At 34.9% G+C, this 26622-nt stretch overlaps 1 pseudogene across 1 annotated transcript in view; it reads right to left on the bottom strand.

The window, feature by feature from the left end:
• Window positions 1-5330: 5330 nt before the first annotated feature.
• Window positions 5331-26622, bottom strand: part of LOC144374869 (transport and Golgi organization protein 1 homolog) — a 122890-nt pseudogene continuing 101598 nt past the window's right edge. The window contains exons 28-47 of the transcript XR_013434136.1: window positions 24297-24425; window positions 21951-21972; window positions 20939-21027; window positions 20621-20698; window positions 20423-20533; window positions 19294-19365; window positions 19010-19114; window positions 18243-18365; window positions 18038-18143; window positions 16987-17042; window positions 16808-16898; window positions 16498-16636; window positions 11665-11766; window positions 10732-10792; window positions 10581-10616; window positions 10437-10504; window positions 10219-10319; window positions 8877-8953; window positions 7147-7297; window positions 5331-6143 (exon numbers count right to left, since the gene is read on the bottom strand). The product of XR_013434136.1 is annotated as a transport and Golgi organization protein 1 homolog (transcript). The remainder of the gene's footprint in view (window positions 6144-7146; window positions 7298-8876; window positions 8954-10218; window positions 10320-10436; window positions 10505-10580; window positions 10617-10731; window positions 10793-11664; window positions 11767-16497; window positions 16637-16807; window positions 16899-16986; window positions 17043-18037; window positions 18144-18242; window positions 18366-19009; window positions 19115-19293; window positions 19366-20422; window positions 20534-20620; window positions 20699-20938; window positions 21028-21950; window positions 21973-24296; window positions 24426-26622) is intronic.

Raw genomic sequence — 26622 nt, forward strand, 5'->3', positions numbered from 1 at the left:
AAGTCAAATCAATTTTTTTAAAATATGAGAATTAGCAGTTGCATTATCTAGTTGTGTAATAATGTGGTTAAATATTACTTGATAGGGAAGTTTTTCTCATAATACAGAGTTAAGGAAGCAGGTTCCCTAATAATTACCTTAAGTCCTTTTAGGAACCTAATGATTACTTTCTAACAGTTAAATTATTTTTTTTCTTTCAATAAGATGCATTGGGTAAAAAGATAGTATAACTGGCAGTTAGTTTGTAAGAATATGGAAAGAACAATCTGGGCGTGGTTGTTTCAGGAGGGAGAGAAATGATATAAGGTAGAATTTTTTTTTAAAGGAACTCTTAAATTTCTATTCTATCTAATATTGGTGCTTATTGAAACCATTTTTATAGGTACTGCTGATACTTAAGTAACTTCTGTTTTTCTTGTAGTATTTAATATTTTATATTCTTTGGTAGTTTATGATTCTACCTGTGTACATAACTTACATTCTTGCTATAAAATTTTGTTGTACTTTGTAGAATTAAATGATATGGAGAAATGTCACTCAGACATGCTAGTACCAGAGCTTGGAGTGACAGCCACAGTGAGTTATCAACAGTTGTGTCATCAGACTGTTTGACACGTTACTTTGTAAAATCATAGGCTTCTGGTGACACATAAGAAATGTGTGGTCTCTGGCTTATGTTGTTTGTTTTAATTCCTTAGGTGCAGCTATCTTCTTTGAATTCAAACACTACAAGCTTACAAAAAGGTTTACCAGCACCAAATGTTTTGCTTTCATGGAGATGGATGAGATTAAACCTGGGCCAACTGTAATAGAACTGTAAGTGATATACATATAGGATCCATACTGTTCTAATGGTTACTAGTTCATGTTTCTTCTTAGTCCCTCTTATCGAGAATGTAACATTGGAGTAGATCAATCATCAAAGTATTTTAAATCTATTGTGGTTACAGATACAAGAAACCCACTGACTTTAAAAGAAATTGCAGTTATTGACCAAGAAACCACTTTATCTTCATCTACATCAAACTTTGCACAAGGAATGATTCTGACATGAGTAATGTCTAATTTCTGTGAATTTTACCACTCAGTAGAAACCATCATAGCTCTGTATAGCATATTCATCCTTCAGGAGGCAGGAAGTGAGCCGTACCTATAGGCCAGTGAGTCCATTGCAAAGCTGTACCACAGAACTAAAGTCCAGCACCTCATTGTTATGACTCCTTTGGATACAGGTTTATTGTAGATTTTGAAACTTGTTTTTACTTTCCTATTAATTGTGCAATTAATAGTCTATTTCCTAATTTACCACTGTTCCTACCCTGCTTCCTGGAACAATACTGCTGTGGTAGGTATGCTCATCTTCAAACTTAATACAGCAATAAGAATGTGCTAGGATTTACACATTTGCTCACTTTTGCTCCAATATGGTCTTTTGATTTGAATTAACTTCAAATTTTTGAATTGAAGTGGGTAGGATAGTACCAGATTGCTTTGAAAGGAAATTGGATTAGTTATGGTCTGTCTTATAGGCTGTTCCTTAGAGCTGGCCTAAATTCACCCTCATCTGATAGTTCTACTTAGAAATAGTGTGCCTTGATCAGATCAATATCCTATATGGGAGTGTTCCCCAGATTGTAGCTGTGATTTTTTTTCCAGATGACCAGATTGTTTTTCTGAAAGTGAGCACATTTTTAGTCATGTTGATTAGTTGTTCTACATCACATTGCTATTGTTTCTAGGGTTAACATTAATGATTCTAGGGTTAACATTAAAACCATCTCTCTCAGAATAATTACAAATTTTGGAGTGGGTTTACATCTTCTAAATCATGTCATCTAAAAAATTGAGTCAGATGCTAATGAGATACTTTAGGAACAACTGCTGTTTTTCTGACAACTGATTGTGAAACCTTAAAACCTGCATACCTTGTCTTTATAAAGTGATGAGTATGTGTTGAGAGCCACAGCCAAAGGGGCCCCAGCAAACTTCCAGCTGCCAGCAAGCTTCAGACTGCCAGCTGATGATTGGCTCACAGTGGCCCCAGCAACATCTAGCTGATTGGCTCCTCTGCGGTGATGTTCATTGGGCTGTTTCCCTGCCCTTCAGACTGCCAGCTGATGATTGGCTCACAGCGGCCCCAGCAACATCTAGCTGATTGGCTCCTCCACGGAGCTGCTCATTGGTGACTTCTTTGGCTCTGCCCACGCAACCCAGCCAATCGGCCTCAAGAGCAGGAGGATTGTGGGAGGCTGAGAGGCTGGTGTGGGGGTGAGAGGCTTGTGGAAGCCGGTGGTGGCAGTTGGGCTCTGAGGGTTTTTTCCCTGAGGAGCTGTTTTGTTTGGCGTTTGTAGTTCTAAAAATAAAGTTAGTTTCTTTTTGACAAGTGGCTCCTGATTTGTGCCAAGCCAGACTTCGGCAAGTATGAAAAATCTGGAAAGATATTTTATTTTTTTTAATATAGGTAGATATGACTGCCATTTATTTCCTATTTAGATATATTGACATTCATATAAAAATATGCAGGTCATTAGCCTATTATAATTTCACTATTTACATTACTTTTAACTTGATGAGACATAAATAAAACTTTCATAGTACACAAGGTGCATATTTGATACACAGAACATAAAGATTTGTGAGGAGCTTTTTTGTGGGTTACATGTAGAACCCACGTATTTTAATATTCACTATTTTAAATGAACAATGCATGAAGGGAATGCAATACTTGGCCTATTTTTAAAATAGTGTAAACCCTAATCATACCATCCGTTTGCTTTTTAAAACAAATAATAGTTGTTTTAGCCCTTGCACTTCAAGAGATCTAGTCTTTAATTTTTCAGTTGTCTGTTAGGTCAGTTTTGTTTACTAGACTCATAAAACTATATGAGCCTGAAAGAATTATCAACCAAATTTAATCTTTTCTTTCATCTGGATTGGGTTAATTTCACAAGTGCAAAAATAGTTCAGTCTACAGTAGTTCTAGGAAATGAAGAATTTGCCTTAATAAAATGTTCACTCAACTGAAACTCTGAGTAGTCAAAATTTCCAGACTGTAAACTTCTCAAGAGAAGGGCCTCATCTTCTCCATGTCATGTAAACTTTCCAAGGTGCTTGGCAGCAGTCTGTACCCTGTGGAGTACTCAGTACCTTTTTGTTTGATGTTACTGATGTTTGATGTTGCTCCCTTAAAATCTGCTATTAAAATGTAGCAAAACGGATACATTGTTCTTTCTGTTCTCTCATACTATAAAACATGTATATCAAAGTGATAATTTTAAAAAAAAACAAACCTTTTTTTTTTTTGGTTGTAGATGGACACAGTACCTTTATATTTATATGTGGTGCTGAGGATCAAACCCAGTGCCTCACATGCAACCCCAGCCCCTCAAAGTGATAATTTATATGAAGAAAAATTTAGCATCCTTCACATAAGAATGCTTTTTTTAAACCTCTATTTATTTATGTGGTGCTGAGGATTAAACCCAGGGCCTTGTCTGTGCTAGGCAAGTACTCTACCACTGAGCCACAACCCCAGCTTCCACCAAAGAATGGGGTTATATGAAAAAAAAAAGAGGATGCTTTGTATGAATGTCTTTCATCAGCATTAAACAAACTTAAATTGAACATTGTCATCAGCTTAGCTTTAATTCAGACCTGAATGACCAAACCTCCCCCCCCCCAAAAAAAAGGTGATTTTATCTTGAAGCAGTTAACACAAAGCAATCTGTATCTCACAAATTAGTTGTTTAAATTTACTTTCTAGTGTGGGAGGAGATGAGTTACTGGACAATAATTACAACTATAGCAATAATACTTTCAGGTTGAAACACTACTGCTTCACAAATGAAATGATTTTAGTAACTAAATTCAAACACAACTTGCTGGAGAGGACTTCTAAAACTTTTGAGATACAAAAGTATACTTGAATCAAGGGACAGTATTCTCTACACAACCTGTATATGGGCAGCTACCTTGGGCTTTGCTACAGAAGTGGTACAATCAATCAGATGGATGTAAGGAGAGGCAACTATGGGTGGGTTCAGAACTGCTCAGATAAACTACGTAGAACGCATTATAACTTACTAATAGAATAAATACAAAAAAGGCTTTAGAGGGAAAACTACTGTTGCTTTGAATAATAAATCTGCCTTTTCTTGAAAATCTATCTTCCTAGCTGACATCACCTTTATTTAAATGCTATTTTAAAATTAGAAGTTAAGTAACTTCAGCATTGCCTTGTGTCCTGTAGAGGTTGAAAGATACATTCAAAATGTGTTTGTGACTTAAATTTTATTTTACATGGTTAAAAATGGCATAAGCTATTATATGGTTTTCCTCTTACACACAGCTGCTGCTTCTAATATTAAATGGAGGTTATGTAGATAGAATTTGAGTCCTTTAGGAAGAATTCATTTTTATTCTGAGTTATCTTCAGTAGTTTAGAGATTTTGTTTCACAGAGATTTTGTTTCACACTGAAGCTTTTGCCCCTATTTTGAGAATACTTAGGGGACATAAAAAAACAATGATATGTTATGTTCTAGGTTTCAACAATCCTATTACTTTCTAGAATTTAAAAGAATGGAAGAATATGGTCTAGCAGTAAACAAAAGTATCAGGCTTTTATAATTTTATTTAAATTTTAAACCTCTTAAAATGTACTGTTAAAATTGCCGTAATTAAAATTACAGTTCTGGAGAGCTAGTTCTTAGAAACATTGTTTTAAAGACAGTAGTTACAGATCCAGGACTTGCTTTAATTGTTTTTTAAATAAAATATGTTTGAGTATCTATCAAAAAAAAAAAAAAGAATTTAATTCAGCCCGTAGTTGCTGAGTAAAGACATTATAGGCCTTAGAGTTTCATTCATTCTTAGAGGATTATACTTTTCTAATTTTTTTTATCATATTCCTTGAAAATCAGTGGGAAGGTATGGGAAAGAGAAGAGTGTGTTGTGTACATTTTTAAAAAGAAATTTCCTTATTTTTTATAGACACAACATACCACCTTATATTTTACTGTTACAATGCAATAATGGCAAAAGCAGTAGCTCTTGCTACTAATGTAAACTCATTCTCAGAAAAGCATTCTCACATGGACAGTGGTTAGAAAAAAGTACATGAATGTGCTACAAAAATAGAGCCACAAGACTTCTCACAAGTAAAAGAAATCCTCTGTAGAAGTCCACAGTTGACCAAGGTCCAGCCTCCTTAACAGTGAGCAACAGGGAATATGCTGCCAAGTCACTATCTTCAGTTCTGAGAGTGCGTTTACATGCTTCCTCAATGGCACAAAATCTCATGACGATCCAATGAATCAACAGACACTTGGGAAATATTAATAAACAATTTTTATGAACTATTACAACAAAGAACTTCAGCAAGAAGGAAAATGATGTTTATGATCTTTGAGTAAACATTTTTAGCCCAACAGTCTCTGCGACCAGATATTGAAAGAGAAAAAATATCAAGCTTATAAAACACCATTTCTCTGTTATCAACTGGAATACACTAATAATAGGATAATGGAAATACATGTTCTTAAAGCATTTCCACAGGAAATGTCCATAATTATGACATTCTAAATCATTTAGCAATTGTATATGCTACATTAACTAAAACAAAGGTATTCCTTATTGCACATTTTTAAATTGGAAGGATACTCTAGCTTAAGTGGGGGATATTTAGGGGGAAAATATTTTGGCTCAAAATGTATACTGCACCAAGGCAGCTTCATTCTGAAAACATAAACCATTTAAAATAAACTTTTATATTTTGAAGCCAATAATCCAATAATCCTTTAACTCTGACTAAGTGTCAGAGGTTAATTTTATGGGCCCTGTTTTTAAGGCCTGTGAACAGCCCTCACTACTCTTGAGAATTAGGTGTAGTTTCATCTTTAAAGCCTGAAGGCATTAAGTCTTTTGCAGCAGGTGGTGGCCCATAGTCTTGGGGACCATGAGTTGGAGGTGGTAATGGGGCACCAGGAATGAAGTACTCTCTTGGGCCAAATGAGCCTAAAGGTCTAAATGGTGCTGGTGCAGGTCCTGGAAAAAAATCACGAGGGTCAAAAGGCAAATCCCATTTTCCAGGTGTAACACCTGGTGCATATTCTCTGAAGCCTATTGGTGGACGCATACCAGGACCTGGAAAATAAAAAGGAAGTTATGTAAATACCAGAAATTTCTGAACTAGGGTGATTTCAAGTATGTTAATATAGTCTTTAATTTCTCCCAAGCCTAGAACATCAGCTGGTGAACATCCTGACTTGCCAGATGAGGCAAACTGAGATGGAACAAGTTTAGGTTATAGCCTTTGACCAACCAGCCATGAAGCAACATATTAAGGATTTAACATGGCTCTACCTAGCTCCAGGCTTGTCTTTTTTCTTTCCCTACTATATAATTGCAGAATTATTTCTATCTCACAAGAGCTCCATTTATATTTGGAAGTATTACCATGACAAGATGATAGATTATGAAATAAGAACTTTACTACATCAAAGAAATTTTGATAAAAGGAAAGCTCACTATCTATTAGTGTATCCATTAAAAATTCATGAAGTATTTCAGCATGGACTTTACACATGCCATCAGAATCAAGGTGCACGCATGCCCTCCTGGAAAAGGCCTTCCACAGCCACCTAATTAAACCAGGAACATTTATTAGGTAACTGTTAAATCCTCTTTAACACTTCCCTCTGACTTTTTTCAAGGTAAGGAGGGTTTGACTTTTCCTTTCTATATTCTATTTCTGCTTATGCTTCCATTATGGGTGATTACAAACTTTATGTTATAGGATTTTCATATCTGTGACAAAATTTTAAGTTATGGCATGCGTCTCATCCACCTTTCCATCTATTGCAGTGCATATCAACAGATTTTCAACAAACATCTGCAGAAGTAATATTTCTGGCTTTTCTGTATATAGCCCCTTATCCTTGTCTATGAGAGATAGCTATTGCCTATCTCAGTATAAGATTATGTAGTGTCCCATATGTCCCAGAAAACTGGAGGAAAAGTTAAAATGTACTCAGCTTTATCCTTTCATTGTTAAGACCTGAGATAGCAACCAACTGTTTTAGCAAGCAATAGAAGTGGAAGATGAATGTGATTTATAAGTCAATCACTACTGTTCAGATCATCATACCAAATGGTGGAGGAATTGGCCGAGGCCCAAAAGGCCCACCGAGCTGAAGTGGCGGTCCATACCAAATGGGAGGTGGTGGAGGCCGTCCCATCGGGGGTCCCATGAAGGGTACCCCTGAGAAAGGAGGGGGCCCTTTCATAGCCATATGAACCTGCAATTTAAGATTTGAAAGCAGTTAAAAGTTTTAAAATTCCTATGTATTAAGACAAAGTACCAATACCTATAAAAGCTAAAACCCAAAACCTGTCCAGAGAACACCATCAGTGCAACAAAACTCTACCCACCCCTCCTGTGTATTCCCACTGACAGCTTACAGAAGTTGGAAGGATGCCACAAGAGGGAGCAGTTTGTTACTGATTATATCTGCACAGGAAAGGGAAAGGCAATAGGACTGGCAGGGGTTATTAACAGAGATGATTTCTGACCAGTATGTCATGCTGTATTCACTACAATCTATTTCAAAAGGAGTCCCCCCATCCCCATCACTTCCCTTTCATCACAATAGCTCATTACTTCCATATTAAGAATGAACAGAATAAAATGAAAAATCCATTCTCTACTCATGTAATAATAGCTACTATTCTACTATATCTTCAGTAAGTCTTTCATATATTATTCAACCTCTGAGATCTTTAAGTAGACTGTCTTGTTTTAAATAAGAGGGAACAAAAGCAAATGGGATATCATAATTTGTTGAAGGCCACACTGCATATTAAAGAACTCAATCCCAGGTTTGCCTCCAAGCCATGCTTTTCCCACCTCTATTCCTCTCTAACAATGGGTCTTTGCTCTGTTTTAAATCTTCTACTACAAAGGGGTTTGGGGTCTTATCTAAGCTGCCCTTAGATTTCTCCAGAGATGTATATTCCTGGAATATATATACACTGGAACTTGAGAAGTATTTTCCATCACAGTGCTATATACACAAATTAGGAAGACAAGCCTTTAATATTTACTTTCATTTACTGTACACCATTTGAGATATTGATTTATCATTTCCTATGAGTAGTGGGTTTGAAACTAAACAATTAAAAATTTATTTTATTATAGAGCTGCAGAAGACCTACTAGATATAATAGCAACACAGTTACAAGAGAATACACTTATGTGAACAAATGAGACCATTTCTTGGGACTGGCTCAAGAGGTCATTTCAGATGATCATTGTTTCACAGAAAATCTGATACCAATCTAATTCAAATCACTCAAAATAGGGTTTGCACAAATGGAGGAATTCTTAAATAACATTCTTCCAAACAAAAATAAAAATGATGAATTATATAATTTATAATGAATTTACTTTGCCTTAGAACATTCAATACAAAACACCATATAAAGTTAGAGTGATAACTTTTCACATTCTGTAGTTCATTATAGTTGTACACACTTAAGCAACATTCCCAAGTTAAAGAGAAAAGTAAGCTCAATATTGCATGCAGTTTAAAGCAAACAAGATCAGTGTCATGCTCTGAATATCCTTCCCATAAATGCACAGAATAAAACCCAATTCAGTTCTCAACCTCTAAGTACTTACTCCAACTGGATGCTCAGTCAAAGAAGTAAGGGTGGAGACTGAGGGGGTCTCAGGTTCTTGGGGAACAGTTTGCTTTTTAAAAAACAAATGGGATAGTACAAATAGAACACAAAGAAGGATAAAGCAAAGAGCAAGTACTGTAGGAAAGCTACATGTTCCTGCATGACCACATGATTCACAGTAACTACAGAACTTACCTTGCCCTCATTCGTCACCTTAGCTGGAGAAGAACTTCTGGAGCTGCTGTTCATGTGAGCTGGACCACATCCTGAGTCTGTTAGAGATCAAAGAATGGATTCAGACTATTCTAACATGAAAAGAATAAAAATCCTCCATCCACAATTACAGATTCTTTGAAATTACTTGGTCCCTTTACCAGAGGCAACGGGTTTCCCAGATGCCTCAGAAGACCAGTACGAGGTAAAGGTCCATCCATTGACCTTGGGAAAGAAAGATCAGAGCCCTTGTATGTATTTTTCAGAAGAAATAAACCACTGGTGGACAGGTCAGGGTTCAACAATAACTAGAAAGCAACATGAAAAATGGGTTGCCCAGGGGTTGGTGTCATAGCTCAGTTATAGAGTGTTTGCCTAGCATGTGTGAGGCACTGGGTTTGATTCTCAGCACACATTTAAAAAATAAATAAAGATATCATGTCCATCTACAATTAAAAATATTTTTTAAATGGGTTGCCCAATACGTAAATCACAATTTATGAAGAGACTTAAGTAAAATAAAGAACTGCCTTGGGTTGATAGAACAGGAGATTAATAAGTACTGGTCCTAAACTTTAAGCTATAGACTTAAAGTACGTGTAGGCTGGCTTTTCTTTAGTCTGTATAACCTGACTTCCAATCTTACCAAGACTACAGTCCTATTTAGAATTTGAAATAAGATTCAGTATTTCATGTTGGAAATATGTATGCTACATAAAGTTTAAGGCTACTTTTATAATATTTGGGAAAGGAACACCATAGAGATTTAATTTAAAGATAAAGGTTTACACTTCGCAGTGTAAAATTTAAAAGAAAAAAACAATACAGGGACCTCCAGGAAAAAAAAATGTTTCCTATTCTAGAACAGATTTTCCAGAAAACATTCACTAAGATAAAGTAAGAAATTATCTTCTATATATTGTACAGGCCCAAATTCAATGTTTTCATTAGAATATTCAAAAGGGGAAAAAAAAACCTTGAAGCAGTTTACTATAAAGCAACATGTGAATGCTCACCAAATCCGTTTCTAGGCATATCTTTTTGATTAAGAGTAGCAGAAGGAGGTCTCCCAGCTGGCTCTGCTGTCAGTGGAGGGGAACATTCTCCACCACTCATGGGGGATGGACCAAAAGAGCCATTATGGCTCAGTGGACCTAAAGACCTTACTACTTTAAGGCAGCCTTCTCCCTGACACCAACCCTCATCTCCTGCTTTAGCAAATCATTCAGATTATTTCATAACCATTACACACAGAAATAAAAAGTAATTTACATACATTCTGCACCAAGAAATAAAATAGCTCCTTTTACAAAGTGCCCCCTACCTCTCTGAGGAGGATTTTGTAAATCTGGTCTTCCCAGCATACGTTTTACAATCCCGGGTTCATCTTGACGCACTGCGATCTTTTGGGTCATTTCCAATAGTCTTGAATATTGAGAAAGAATGGACTGAATTATGAAACAGCAATCTATTCCTTCATAGATAATATCTAGCATAACCTTAAAACACTATAAAACATAGGAAGATACCAAAATCACATACTTCTGTCTCAAATTAGCAACTTCCCTTTTCTCTTCAGTTATAGCTCTTTCTGCAGAATGAGCTTTGAGCTATTAAAGAGAAAATATTCAAATTCAGTAGCAGTAGGCTATGCACAAAATAAAGAAAAGGGGGAAAAAATCTTACCCAATTATCATGAGCTTTCTTCTCATGCATAGCAATCTGAAAAAGACAATACATTAAAAAATATGTTTTTAGGGACTCATTATAATAGCCTATAATTGTCTGTATTAGATATCAAGAAATTCTGCAACTACAGGACAGTATTAATGACTACCTGGTTTTTAAACGAGTGCTTGGTTTTCTGTAATGCTTCTTCCATCTCTTCAATTCTCCGCCTAAGAATTACAACAATTGAATAACATTTGAAACATTTCTGACCATTTTCCCTTTATTCCATCAGCTATACGTTTAAAGACTTTATCATACATAAGAAAAACATTTCTATAGTTATATGAATCCAGTGTGATCAAAACTAATACTACAGGCCAGGTGCAATGCCACATGCCAGTAATCCCAATGATTGGGAAGCTGAGGCAGGAGGATCACAAGTTCGAGGTCAGTCTCAGCAATTAAGTGGGAACCTATGCAACTGAGACCCTGTCTCAAAGTAAAAAAAAAAAAAAAAAAAAGGTCTAAGGATGTAGCTTAGTAGTAAAGCACCAAAAATAAATAAATAAATAAATAAATAAATAAAATAAAGACCCAATACTAATAACTTCTTTATCATTTAATTGCTAGAGATTCTGAATGATAAATTATAATTTCCTTAACTGTTCATCAGTGTGTTCTCAAGTAATTCTGCTAGAAATATCTTCCTCCTTAAAACTTTTTTTCTTTTTTTCAAATTATATCCATAAAAGATTTCCAAGGTCTATCAAATGCCACACTTTTGTGGGTCTTGATACATCACACAGCAAACTGATTTCTTAAAGAATTACTACAACATACAAAACCCCCAGAACTGTTTGCATTGACCAAGTTCCCTATGGTCTTGCCCATTGGGTATAAGTAAATTTTTGTTAACATTTTTCATTTGTAAAGTTGAAATTTATTTTTTCTCCTGTGTGAATTGAATGTATTCATATCCTCTCTTTATTTATACTTCCATGCTATTTTCTTCTATCTACATAATGTAAAAAAAGATTAAAAAAGAAAGCCACCACTAGTTTATTAGACATTGACACCCTCCTTTAGAAACTGAACTCACTTGTAATTTTTAACTTCCTGTACAGCGGAAACCACCTTTTCATCTGCAGCTGACAGCTGCTGCTCTTTTTCTAGTCTCTCATATTCTTCTTGGCTCACTTTCCTAAAATAAAGCCAGTTATCAAATCAAAAGTTTCTCTCTGTGAATATCACTTCCCACAATTCTATAAAATGCTTAGGCACATAAAATAGGAATTCAAACCTGCAATTTCGTAAATCAAACTCTGGCAAATCACTTACATTTTCTAATTTTTCCTCTTAATTCTCTAATTACCAGTAAATAAAATAAACGTGAAAACAACATGTGCCCCAAGGGCAAGTCTCCTGTGTGTAAGATAATAAAAACTCACTTTACTTCAATGTGGAAGATCAGGACTGATAAACCTAACATAATTAAACATATTAGGATAAAGCAAGGGATAATTCTTTTCTCGTTTCTGCCATGGGTAGGACACTAAGTATATCTTTGTCATGGAGGAACTCTTTTCTCAATCCAAGACTGGTACCATAATAAAGATATAGTCAATCAAAGAAAAAATCTTCTAGAATATGTCTTTTAGCTATGCAATTAGCCACAGAACATTTTTCACACTTTAGATATATATTTCAAAAGAATTGCAATTAAGCAAAAAGACAAATCTGAGTTTTGATAATGTCTGTCAACCAGAAAAAGAAGCCAAACTGACCCACGATCAGAGTATTATCTACTGACAAGTTTTAACTCTGATCATGAAACTCAAGATGTTCATCTACTGAGACAAAGGTAGCCACATTTAATGATTTTAAAAATACTATTTTCTGCTATCCTTGTACTACTTTAGCCATAGTTCCAATTCAAAAGATAATTAACTTGAAACTTAATTTTCCATAAATCAGAAGAACTATAGTAAAAAAGGATTATTGATACCAAATAGAAAAAGGGGATTATATATTCTTATATAGCTTCACATTTAATTCTTCAGCAAGTATTTTATGAGTGGCTATAATATACTAGTTACCTTGTAAGATGCTAAAGAATAAAAGAGCTCACTGTTTCAGGTATAAATGACGCCTAAAGGAATATAATAATTTTCCCCACTGGCTTAAGAAGGAATATGGAGAAAACTGAATCTTGAAGGACAGAGAGAATTTTGTTTCCAATTACCAAAGAGTTAGTCTGAGAGCACTAAGAACAATCAAAACATCTTTATAAGAATATAAAATTGTGTTTGAAAGGATACAAGCTAAAAAGGCAGTGAAGATATATGTATGTGGCCAAGATCCATTAGAAAAAGGAATCTCAGAATTACAAGTAAAGCTGGCACTTTAAGGTACTTTTCTCCTAGGTTTACCCACATATTGAAGATAACCCAAAGATACAATGAGTCTGAACTAAGCCTTCATCAAATTCCTGGGCTTAGAGGAAAAAAGAAGTGTTTGGGGCTACAAATAAAGGGACCCTTAATAAAAGCCCTAGCCTTTGAGTTTAGATTAGAAAGTACTGCACACTTAAGTGATGAACAGGCAAAAAATCCAAAAGTAACAATACTGAAACATTGAAAAGACAAGTCATTTTTGAATTATCTTAATTGCTGACTAAGTTTGAAGTGACAATCTTACTCAAGTAACCTCAACACTTTTCTATAAGAAGATAACTTCATCTTAGTCCTCAAATTTCATGTATAATTATCACAACAATGTTAGCCAATCAAAACTGACCAGGCACTCCATAAGACAAAATTCTGTGAGAAAAAATCCCACAGAAAAGGAAACCACCTAATGGGGTTAACCGCACATGTTTTAAAATCACTGTGCTTTATATAGTCAAAAAAGTAAAGTCAAGATTATGAATTTCAGGTCTGGGAATATAGTTTAGTTGGTAGAGTGCTGCCTTGCATGCACAAGGCTCTGAGTTCAAACCCCAGCACCACAAAAGAGGAAAAAAAAGATTATGAATTTTGTCAAAGGATTAGAAACTATAAAACCAAGAAATAGTTGGGTGTGGTGACCTACATACAGTCGAAGATACTTGGAGGCAGAGGCAGAATGATGAGATTAAAGATAGCTTGGAAAGCAGTAAGACACTAGTCCCTTATGAGAAAGAGCAAGGAGTCTGGGGAGGTAGCTCAATAGTAGAGCACATGGCTCAAGGTCCTGGGTTTGAGCTGTAGTACTGAAATAGGACTGGGGTTGTGGCTCAGTGGTGAAGCACGTGCCCCACATGTGTGGGGCACTGGGATCAGTCCTCAACACCACATAAAATAAATAAAATATTGTGTCGGGCTGGGGATGTGGCTCAAGCAGTAAGGCGCTCGTCTGGCATGTGTGCAGCCTGGGTTCAATCCTCAGCACCACATACAAACAAAGATGTTGTGTCCGCCAAAAACTAAAAAATAAATATTAAAATTATCTTTCTCTCTCTCTTAAAAAAATCCTATAAAAAATAAAATAAAATATTATGTCCATCTACAACTAAAATAATATTTTAAACCCTGAACTTTTTAAAATCCTAAACTCAATGAATGATTTTAACATTAGATTTGGGAAGTAAAATAAATCCTACCGCTTTTAAGAAAGGTCAGAAGAAAATATCCAGAAGAAGTAAATCCAGAATGTAGGAGGCAGGGGAAATCAAATTCTAATATGCATTATTATAATCAGAAGAGAGAATGAGGTAAAATCAACATTTAGAAAAAGACTCGAAAATTCAAGAAATGTTTAATGGTCCCAAGCAACATAACTGCAAGAGGAAAAAGTGGGTGGGGTGGGGAAAACTACACCTAGGCACTTCCCAATACAACTGTTAAAAAAAGAGAGAAATGACTACAGGAACTAGGGGAGGGAGATAAGACCAAACAACAATGATAATGGACTCCTTAAAGAAAAAAAATTAAAACAGATGGTAATTAATTGGATATTTTCAAATTGCTAAAACTAAGTTAACAGTCAAAATTCAGTAGCCAAAAGAAAGATCCTTTAAAAATGGAAACTGGTTTTAACTCTAATCATGAAGTTCATGTCAACCTAATACAGAATATAAAGGTAGCAATATTTAGTGGATAAAATACTATTCTCTGTTTATCCTTGTACTACTTTGATACACTAATCAAATCTATCATTAAAGGACAATGTTCAAATAGAATGAAAATAATTTCAAATAAGAAACCAACAGTGTAGAATGCAGAACTACAGAAACTTTAAATATGTGTATAAATTGAATGAATGTCTTGTGGAGTTCACAGTATATGAAGTACTAACATACGATGCCACAACAGTTATCTGATTCAGGAGCTACTTAAAGCCCATAAAAACAAGTAATAAACCTATTAATCTATGTCAGGTTTTTATTAAATCCAGAATATATACCAAGGCCTTTAAATTATGAGAAGATGAATAAAATTATAATTATAATTATATAATTATAATTCCATTATAATTTATGATTATATCAAGCTTATACAGGTGATGAGGAAAATAATTAAAAATATTTAAACTATTAAAAAGATACAAGGAAGAAAAAAAGAACAGGTCATCAAATAGAAAGCAAATTCTTCATAAACCACAGGTACATATTGACATGGACAGACTTATATTTTAGAAAGTCCACTCAAGCGGCTATAGAGAAAATTACTAAGAATTTGAAATAAATTATATAAAAATATAAATAATGGAGAATGAAGACAGATGACCTAGGTTAGAAACAGAAAAGATGACACAGGCATGAACTAACATAGTACCTGGGGATGAGAAAAAAAGAGTACAAACCACAGATGATGACTGAATGAATTTTGGAGGAGTTGAGGAAAATAGTGCTACAATTTAACTGCATTACAAAGAAAATTAATTGCCATTTAGGTCATTCATATTACTAGTAGGGACAGAGAAAACAAGTGTTCTTTTGAAAAAAAAAAGTGATAAAATGAGAAATGTTTCTTTGAAACAGGCCAGGCATTTAGAACTGGCCTGAACAAAAATTTGAGATTCTAAAAAGGTCGCTTGGAGATCACAGAATTTTAGAAAAGTTAATGGAAAGGTTTCAATATTTAATGCATTAATTAGGCAACAGAAGTCAAAATACCTAAAAATAGTTAGGTCTATAAGAAGGTCTGTATATACATATATATATATATATATATATATATATATATATATATATATATATATATATCTTGTTAATAAATCAGGTGCAAACAAATAAAATCTGACACAAAAAAACTATTTTTAGAGAATTCAAGTATTTTTGTGGATTAAAAACTACAAATGAACTTCCAAAAAATAACTAGCTCCACACTGAGAAGATTAATATATAAATATATACTACAAACAAGTACTTCTGTAATCGTAACTCCTAAAATCCTTGCCACAGTTCAATTTTTAGTGTGAACATCTGAGATACTCAAGTCCAAAACTTGTACCATCAATAAGTAAATATTATTCCTTTTTGAAGTTTTTATTCTACTAAAACATGTCATTCCAAAACACTCAGTATTTTTAAAGGTCCAGAGTTAGAGATACAAGTTCAAAATATTAGAATTACATAACTGATCACAATGAAAGGAAATTAAAATAGTGGGATCATAGAAAGGGTCTAGATCTTTGAGAGGTATTTCCACATCAGTGACTGTTAATACCAGTTTACCACTTCTTGCCTTCATATGAATTTGACAATTGATTACGATGTCCTCACAGCCTTAGTTTATGGTTCCAACTACCTCAGGACTCTTAAGACTGATGACGGAAAGAAAAATGCAACTTATAGGAAACAAAACACAAAGGAAAAAAGACAAATCTCTACTAGATAAAATTATCTGTTAGTTCACACAATTATAACAATAACAAACAATGGAAATCTTACTTTTTTAGTGCCATCTCATTTTGCTGGTAGAGTTCATTTAAAATCTCCACTTTCTGCCTAAGAGTTTTGCATTCCTCTTCCAGTCCAACTTTAGAAGACCGTAGTGAATTGCAGTCACTTTCTAATTTCTTTATTTGGTCTGTAAAGGATAAAACAGCTTATCTCTATATGTGTACAAGGACTTAAGAACTTGTTTGAGGGAGTAGTGCCAAGAAAAGTAAAAAGCATGAAAGCAAGAAGCCATTCTTTATCTTTCCAATAAATTTTTAAGTCTTTCCAACATGGCAATTTCTTCTCAAGAAGAACCCACCTTCTAGATTACATTTTGTGGACATCGAGGCTCTTAGCTTAAGTTGTAAAAGTTTTAGATCCTCTTCAACTACTGATATTGTAGTTTTTGTCTAAAAATTGCAGAAAAGAGAGGTATTCTTAAAAGTGAGGCACAGGAAGAATTCACAGGTACTATGGGACTCTTACAAAGAACTATACCTGAGAGACATCCATCATCTGCTTAATTTGATCTTTGATCTTCTCGTTCCGATCACCTAAAAAACAAAAGACTTTAGCTTTTTCTTTCCTTACTTTTAACTCTATATTCTCCTAACTTCCCTAAACTAAAGAATGATTGTGTTCAAATACTGGAAGAAAAAAATCAATTAAATAATTATACTGATTAGACTAATGACTTTTAAGAGAATTGCAAGCTTAGATTTAAAAAAAAAAGAGAGAGAGGTGAATTTCAGACTGGGGTTGTGGCTCAGTGGTAGAGTGCTCACCTAGAATGTGTGAGGCACTGAGTTTGATCCTCAGCATAAAAATAAATAAAAGTACTGTGTCTGTCTTAAAAAAAAAGGTGAATTTCTAGTTTGCACAACTAAAATGTTATCTATGCTATTCTTGTAAGATAAAAGCTTTTCTTCTCTCTCAGATCTATCTTCACCTGGGCAATAAGTGTCTTGTTTAGAAAGATTCAATCCTCTATTTTCTCCCTGAATCTACTACCAGGTGTGGTTTGAAATACTTGCTATGTAAGCAATATCCAACTTGGGAGAAAACATCTGGAAATATTTTCCTCATCAGTAAACACTGTTACACTCCCTCTCTAGCTTTCTGATAGTCTCTAGCCTCTGTTCTCACAGCCTTAGTTTATGGTTCCAACTGCCTCCGGACTGACTGTGGACCTTAAAACCACAGAGCCATAGAGATGATGAGTATCAAAATCAAGTATCATCTGCATAAGTTAAGAAATAAATTTCTCTTACTGTATAATGTTCAATACTTAGAGGTATAGGATATGACTATTGTAGCTGCAGTGTACTTACTAGTTTTCAATAGGATAGAAAAAGTCAGTGTTCTTCACATGCCTATTGCTACATTATACCCCAACAACCCACCTCTGCCAATGCAACAGACATATCTATAGATGCAGTGATATGTGTCTACAACCCTGAAGCTTAAGAAAAAATTAAGCCAGCTGAAAAGTGGCATCTGTAAGACAGGAAAGCAAAAAAGGATTCAACCTCCCTGAGACTGATCTTACCTGCTAACTCTCCATTGGTTAATTCATCTGACTCATCTCGACTTTGATCCTCAGATTCAGATTCACATTGAAACCGATTCAACTGTGTAATGTGATTAGTCAAAGCCTAGGAAAAGAAGCAAAAGGTTGGAAGACTCTCGATTTTAATTCAGAAGATTTCAGGAGAATTCATGAGATGAAACATGTATTTGGAGTATAAACTTACATTAATAGTATCATCTTTTTGACTAAGAGCTACTTGTAAATCTTTCTGGGTCTTCTCAAATGATTTCATTTGTTCACTGAGCTCAGCGTGTGATGTACTCCAGTCTTTTACTTCCTGCTGCAACTGAAAAGTCAAAACACATGAATTCCTATGGGTTAGGGAGGGGTTTCTGCACTGGATATATCAGGACTACAAGACTTAGACAAAGAAATAGAGAGCCATACTCCTCGGTGGCCTGCCTCAATCGAGGGGGGTTGAGACCTTGGTTAAGGAAGAGGGCAGAGTGGCCCCAACTCTCACAGCTGCAGTAAGAACATCAGAGCTATCAGGAAGTTGAGCCTGTTTATTGCATTCCCCAGAAAATTGCTGCCAATTCAAATAATTTATCTCCAGCAGGAATGGCTGGGCACATATGACTGTCTCCTAAATTTAGATTCCTTATCATGTAATCTTCCCTTGGCCGGTGAATCAGTAACTATTCAAAAGAGGATCATAAAATACTTAATTTTCTGGTTTAAAAATTTTCTTTGAGGCTATGCAAGTTAATAACTGATTGACATTTGATAAGAAAAGCAATAATCCAAAAATCCAAAACAGATGGAGACCATATATATGCACTCAATTTGGGGAGCATTGTTTAAACTTTGCATATCTAGAAAAGGTCCTGCATGAAAATTCCTTACCTCAGAAACAGATCCAAGAAAGATACAAGATAATGATATTCACTTCTCTAGTTTACATTATGTATGACATCAAATTTTCTTTACCTGCTCTTTCTCCTTCTTAAGCATGGTATTTTCTTTCTGAAGCTGACAGCATTTCAACTTCACCTTCTCTTCACGAAGCTTAGCTTCAGTAAGGAGAATTTGAAGCTAATGAAAAACACTACAGTTAGTGAATTAATTCCAAAGAAGAAACAAAGTTATACTTTCCCAAACAAGACATCATATAGTTCTCATTTTTTGCACATTTTAGCACACCTCAAGTTTTTGGTCCGCAACAAAACTAAGATGTAGTACTAATATCCGTTAGCAATAGTTGGCAGCTTTACCTCTGAAAGTTCAGAAGTATTTACTGAAATGACATCTTTAAGCTTCTCTATAGATTTCTTATTTTCCATTATCTGCCAGGTGAAAACAGAACACAAAATATGCATTAGGATTTCAGTAGAAATACTGATATATATGTGTGTGTGTGTGTGTGTGTGTGTACGTACACATACATATATATACTAAAAAAGATAAACACAACAAAATTTTTGTCAAGCCATCCCATTACATATCAGGTAAATGCAGGGGATCCACCTTTGGACTAAGCAAAAAATCAAAAACTGAAAGAGATGAGGGAAAATGAAGTCATAAATATTTCATGGCATCCACAACCTTACAGTTTATGAGATAACCAGAAAAAAAGTTCAAAGTATAGAAAATCATAATGCAATAAGTAAATAAAATGTTTTAAAGCATAGAAAATTAACTAATTAATTACTGTTTCAAGTAAACCAGTTCAAATTAGTAATTTTTTTCTAGTGATAGAGAAAAAAATTTCCCAAGATCATTTTTAAAATTTTCTTATTTGAAGTAAAAAATGATAAAATTTAAGGAAGAATAGACTAATCTCACATACAGAAGAATTCCAAAAAAATTATAAAGATACTTGCTCCTTAAAGAAGTGGACATAAATCTGCAATCTTTGTTTGCAATGCCTGGGATTGAATCCTGGGCCTCATGCATGCTAGGCAAGTGCTCTACCATGAGCTGCATCCTGAGCTTGTAACTCTTCATACTTTAACTGTGGGCTGTGCATGGTAACTTCCAAAGAATACAATATGAAAAGGATTGGAAAGAATTTTTACAGTGGAGAAATCTGATAAATACTACCTCAGCTAGGTGATCAAGCTTACTTGGGGGTAGGATATTTCAGAACACACTCTCTACCATCTTTTGCAACTTTTATGTAATTACAGAAACTTATAGAAATTGAAAATGAAATATGTAAGTAAAAATTTTTTAAGTTGTTGTATCAGTACTTAAAAGTTCCACAAAATGGGCAGAAGTGGGTTCAACTTCCTTGACTCCTAATCTTACTTTAGTTAACAGCTGGACTAAGTTCAACTTAACCAATTTTACAAAATATTTCAAAAGCCAAATTGCAGTAATACTTAGCAGCAAAACTCTTACCAAGTCCTGATTCTTAGCTTTCTGTTCTCTCTCAGATTCTAACATAACATGAAGACTTTTACCTCCCTCATCCAGAAGTTCTTTAGCTTTTTCAAGAAGCTTCATTTTATCCTGGAAAAAAAAGGTGTCAAGATTACTCACTCATTACATTTACTTTTGAGTTTAGAATGTAATTCCCCCCAAAGAAGGGATTTTTACCTTATAATTAGTTGCTTCATCAGAAAGAATCATATTTTGTTTCATGGTCTCTTGGACCTGTTTCTTTGATTCCTTCATCTATGTAAATAAAGCATTCAGAATTAAGATACACAAATTATAGTGCTACCATACAAGTTACTTCCAGACAAGTGACCCTTTCCAGAAGAAAGCAGTACTTAATACATATGACTGTTTAGAATTTGGATGATTTGTAGGAAATAATGAAACAAAAATTTTAAAATATGATTTTTAAATTAAAACAGGTAGGAATGATTCAAGCTAGAACCAAGGGAGAAAGAAAGAAAAAAATAATTATACCTTCTGTTCATAATTTGACAATTTCTGCATTAGTTCTTCATTTTCTTTCATGAAATTGTTCACCTTTTTGGAAATTTGCTGTTCATTGACTAAAAGGGGGAAATACACAAGATTATTACAATCACTAAATGAAATTCAATTACTCAATCTACTAAAAGCAAAGACATGTTATATGGTACTATGAGGAAATACTTCTTAGCATAACTATTATGCTTTTAAAAAGCAATCTATGCTTATTAGCAATAAGAGTATAAAAATTATTAGAATTTAAGAAAAATATAAGAACAATGATATTTTGCTGGGTGCAGTGGTGCACACCTGTAATCCCAGTGGCTCAGGAGGCTGAGCTAGAAGGATTCCAAGTTCAAAGCCAGCCTCAGCAAGAGCGAGACACTAAGCAACTAAGTGAGACTTGGTCTCTAAATATAGGGGGTTGGCGATGTGGCTCAGTAGAGTGCCCCAGAGTTCAATCCCAGGAACCCCTCTCATCCAAAATGATATTTCAATTTAAGCTTATTTCACAGATGGGAAATACAGTAAAGTGTTGTAGCTTGATATTCCCCCCTTCTCAAAACACTTTCTTTTCCGAAAATGGAATCATTTAATTCTTTGCAAAGAAAAACAGAAATGAAAACATACTGATTCACATTACCATTCTTCAAATTATCTACTCAATTACTTAATGCATGATTAAATCATTAGCATAGAAATACTCTTCAAATGTAATACATCTGCATTACATCAATATTCAAAGTTAATCTGCCCCAAATTAAAACTTATCATCATCTCCCTATCCACAATTTGTTCCTCCTCTTTATCTCCTATCTCAGAGTTGGAACCATCATCATCTACTCTATTATCCATGCTAGCAACCTAGGAATAGTAAAATTTTCAGGAGGTAAAAAAGATAATAGACATTAAAAGTCACTGTATCTACTTCTAACATAAATAAAACACACATCAAACACCAATACAAAGGGTTATTACAAGTTTAAGAAACCTAAAAATTTACCTTGATATACTCTATCTTTTACCTAGAAGAGAGAAAAAAGATTAAATTTGATGTCAAACATCTGCTCAATAGAAACAGCATTCCTAAAACAATAGTCAGAATCATAACCAAGTGAGAATTTAATAACATTCTGGTTCAGGATAATAATTTATAGGATTAAAAATAAGTAAAGGTTAACAAGCCTTTTAAATTTAATTGGTAGTGATATTTCATAAATAGCCTCTGACATAAAAACACTAAGATATGTACCTTATTTCACAGCAAAGATGTGTGTATGTGTGTGTGTGTGTGTGTGTGTGTGTGTGTGTGTGTGTGTATACTCAAAATCATTTACTTGACAATTCTAAATAACCAGGATAAAGTCTAGAAACAATGACTATTCAAAATAAATCTGAGGAAACAATATTAAATGCATAATCTTTGTACTAAGATATGCCACTTTCACTCACCAGAAAACATCTTAGAACTCCAATTTAAATTTGGCTATTGGCTGAATTTAGAAACTAAGAGGCTACATCATCTTATTTCTGCAAACCACTAAATATATAGCAAGAAATCTGAAAGGAAAGACTGCTTGAAGAAAATGCACAAGCAATAAGAAAAATGACAATTAACATATTCTGGAAAGGACAAAAACAATCGTTTCCAAAAAACAGCAATAAACTACCTGATAATAAAACCTAAGCAGAAATTTTTTTAAAACATCACTAAATTTCTTTGTAACTTAGCATATTACTTGTCCTTTCAAATGTTATAAATGGTGATGGGATATTCAGATGTGTCCACAGATCATCCAGGGGATCTTCGTAACAGGAAATTGCATTCAGAAAACTCCAACACAGAAAAAAATGAACATTTCTTTAATGTCATAGCCTTGCTAACCTTTTACTCAAAATGACAACAGAGGAAAATGGGAAGTAGCATAAAAGCAGTCATCTAAGGTAGGGAGACTAAAGTTTTAAAGTCAAATGCTGAAACTGAGGAGCAACAAGCTAGGAACCACATCCCACATAACCTAGTGAAAAGAGAAACAGGTACCAGGGTTCTTGAAATGAAAGAAACAAGAGAGAGAAATATAAAATGTTTTCATGTTTTTCCCTTCTCTTTATCCTTCTATTTCCTTTTTACTTTTAGCTGAGAAAAAGTTCAATGAGATTAGAAAATTCCTCACAGGAATCCAGGCAAACAATTCTTCTATTTAAGAAGGGAATACTTTTTAAGAGATTTTACACTCAATTGTACAAGGAGAGGAAACTTATCTTAACAATGATATGTCTGAAATAATTAAGAAATCAGAAAAAGAACACTCAGATTTGAAAAGATTTGTATCCAATGTTTTTGGCCTCTTTAACTGTTAGGCTTTTCATATGCAAAGTCCATTTACCTAAAATAATTTTCTTCCAATTATGTTAAATAACTATGAAACAGAATGACCTACAGTACAAACATAAGTATGTATAAGCGCATATATATATATATATATATATATATATATATATATATATATATATATACACACACATATATATATACACACACACACACACACACACACACACTTATACATATATGTACACACATACACAGAGATAGACTAATTCTGCTCAGGAAAAAAAAAACCTTAATGAACAAAACATTTAATGGATTTTGGACAACACATAATCTATACTTCCAAATAAAAAGGCATTTTCTGTACATATGATCAAATCATAAAATCTGGGAAAAATTTATATAAAAGACTGGAAAAATTATATCATCTCCTTTTTCTCATTTTACTGTATTTCTTTGCAGCATTTCCCCCTGTTTGTATGTTTATATTAACATACAGTTCATCAACATTTAAATCTTAGTTTCTGCTTTTTTTTCCCACTTCACATTTAATTGTGAGCATTTTCTGTACCTCAAAGCTTTGAAATAAATAAATCTGCCTACTATTCCACTAATCGAACATACAATAACCCCTAAATGAATTATGTTGTGCTAAGTCTTCAATCTAATACACTGTTCCATTGAAAAACATTACCAAAAATCTTCAAAGCATAGTTATTTCTTTAAGATAGATTACTAGACATATATGCTACATAAAAGGATATTTATCTAACCTATCCCATCTTTTATCCCACTTTTAAGACTTCTGATACATATGAAACTACTGGTCAGGATGGCTGTAAGAATTACCAGTTCTACCAACTGCACCCACACTAAATTATTTTATAATGTTAGTTTGACTTAAACCACTATTTTGTGTTTTAGCAATTGAAAAAGAAAAAAAAGGGGGGGGGCAGTGACTATATAAAATAATCCTTGTGCTTATGTGCTAAGGTATAAGTAAGTTAATTTACTCACAAGAGCAGTTCTCCAAAAGAAAATGACAAAGGATACAATCCCAAAGAAAACAGTGAATACTACAGGCTTCCATGGTAGTCCATAAAAATCAGGCCCAGGTTGAGTATCATCAGGCAATGTAGTAAACAGCTTAAACAGACAAATTAGAAGAAATGGGAAACCTTAAATTTATAACAAAACAGTCACAAAGAATCATGGCAATTCTAAACCAACTTCCTCATCAGAAATCCACCTCCTCAATATTTTCCAATAGCTTCTTCAAGAGAGAGGATACTGGCAGTCTCATATTTTTTGTTTGCTTCCAGTGTTTTCAAGTATAATGAATCTAAATACTTTTTAAAAATATTTATTTATGTATCTTTAGTTTTAGGGTGGACACATTGTTTTGTTTTTATATGGTGCTGAGGATCGAACCCAGTGCCTCATGTATGCTAGGCAAGCGCTCTACTGAACCACAACCCCAGCCCGAATCTAAATACTTTAAATTGAGCATACATTTCCACTTTGTAACAGGCCCTATATCATCACATTGTCTAACACCTGGCTAGAATCCCTCTGGATCATTCTTTTCTCTTAGATAATCTGGTTTTTATAATTTAAAATATTCTTTTAAGACAAAACTTAAATATATGAAAGAACTAATTAATTTTATGGCAACAAATAAAAACAATGACGATATATGTATAAGATTTTAAATCTTACTTCCATTCCACTCTTATATACAGATACGTGACATGTAATTTCAGACAACTCTTGAAAACTGGCTTAGATAAACTTCTCTGAATTTAACATCCTTCTATAAAATTCAGAGCCTAATTTTAAATGGTTGCTCAAAGGCAGTGCAGTAAACACCTGCCTACTCTTCCCTGTTTTCACCGCCCTCTACACGTAATAGGAGATAACTGTCACTTGGGCCCAATTCCCCAGCAGTCTCCTTAGGGAAAAGACCTGTAGTAACATTAGCTGTTTGGATTGTTGGCTGCATTTCAGAACATACCATGAGGTTGTCACCTCTATTCCGTCAAAAAAAAAAAAAGTGCAAGTGGGGAAAGCTCAAGTACACTCTCACCGGCCTCGCTTAACCATACAGTCACGTCCTGCCTGCCTTGGGCCTGACACACTCCATTTCTCCGTCGCCACGACAGTCAGTGCACCCACTCTGCCAGAACTCAGCCACCCGACAGGGGTCCCAGGAGCTCTGGGTCCCCCAGGGAAACAGTGACAGAAGGCACAGTGGCAGGTACTGAGTCCATGGTTTAGGGACAGCTGAGTGGAAGCGACGCTTCCCTGCAGAACAGCACAGGACCCTCTCTTTCACCGTTTCCTACTTCAGTAGGACCCAGCGCAGGGGGCGGGTACTGGGAGTGAACTTTGCCTTCCTCCACCACAGGCGCTTTCCGCCCAAGGCACGTGAAACCCGTCATCAGAGGAAGCCCCTGGGTGGACTGCAGTGAGCAGACAGAGGATGCTGAGGGGCGTGGCGGGGAGCGGGAAGAACCAACTGCGGAGCCCGGCGGGGGACAGCGCCAGTAGAGCCAAGCGGAAGAGTCCAAATGAAAGGACTCCAGAAGGAAAGAGGCTCACCTGTCCCCGGAACTAGGAGAGGACCGGCGATTTAGAAGGCCCTGGAGGAAGCCAGGGAACTAGCAGAAGGGGATTATAGGCAGAGACTAGGAAAAAGGAGAAAGTCAGGCCTCCCAGCCCCTCCCAGAGCAAAACCCTTTTGTCAACGTGTTGAGACACCAGGTACCTACCTGCCCCAAAAGTGCAGACAGAAGAGGAGAAGCTTCTCCTGCTCCCTTCTAAAAGACTACTGCTGGGCTTTCCTTCCCTGCTCACTCGTGGATGACACTCTTTTTAAAAAAGCCTAACCCTAAGGAATCATGTCATTATCACCCCACGCCGGTGGCTTCATTTCTGGATGCCACATTTTAGGGTTGCATGACTTGTGGAAAAGAACAGAATCATGAATAGCCCGAAAAGCACGTGCTAAAAATTGAAGAAACTGGGGACATTTAACTTGGGGAGGAAATGAACATCTGTGGATCTTTAAAAATCTGTCGTCAAGTTGAATATATTCAATTCAAAAGAACAAGAATAAGCAGGAAAGCACTGAAAAAGAAGAGCAATGAAGGGTACAGGGAGGGCAGACTATATAATTAATTCATGTACCCTCGTCCAAGCCCAAGAATACATAGAGATTGTGGGACAGAATAGAGAATCCAGAAACAGAACCAACTGGACATTTGGGGTACAATAAAAGTTAGTTTGGGGAAAATAGACTTTCTAATAAGTAGCGTTACCACATGGAAAATTATAAAATTGG

Source organism: Ictidomys tridecemlineatus, unplaced genomic scaffold (genome assembly GCF_052094955.1).
Source record: "Ictidomys tridecemlineatus isolate mIctTri1 unplaced genomic scaffold, mIctTri1.hap1 Scaffold_92, whole genome shotgun sequence".
In the NCBI taxonomy this organism is placed as follows: Eukaryota; Metazoa; Chordata; class Mammalia; order Rodentia; family Sciuridae; genus Ictidomys; species Ictidomys tridecemlineatus.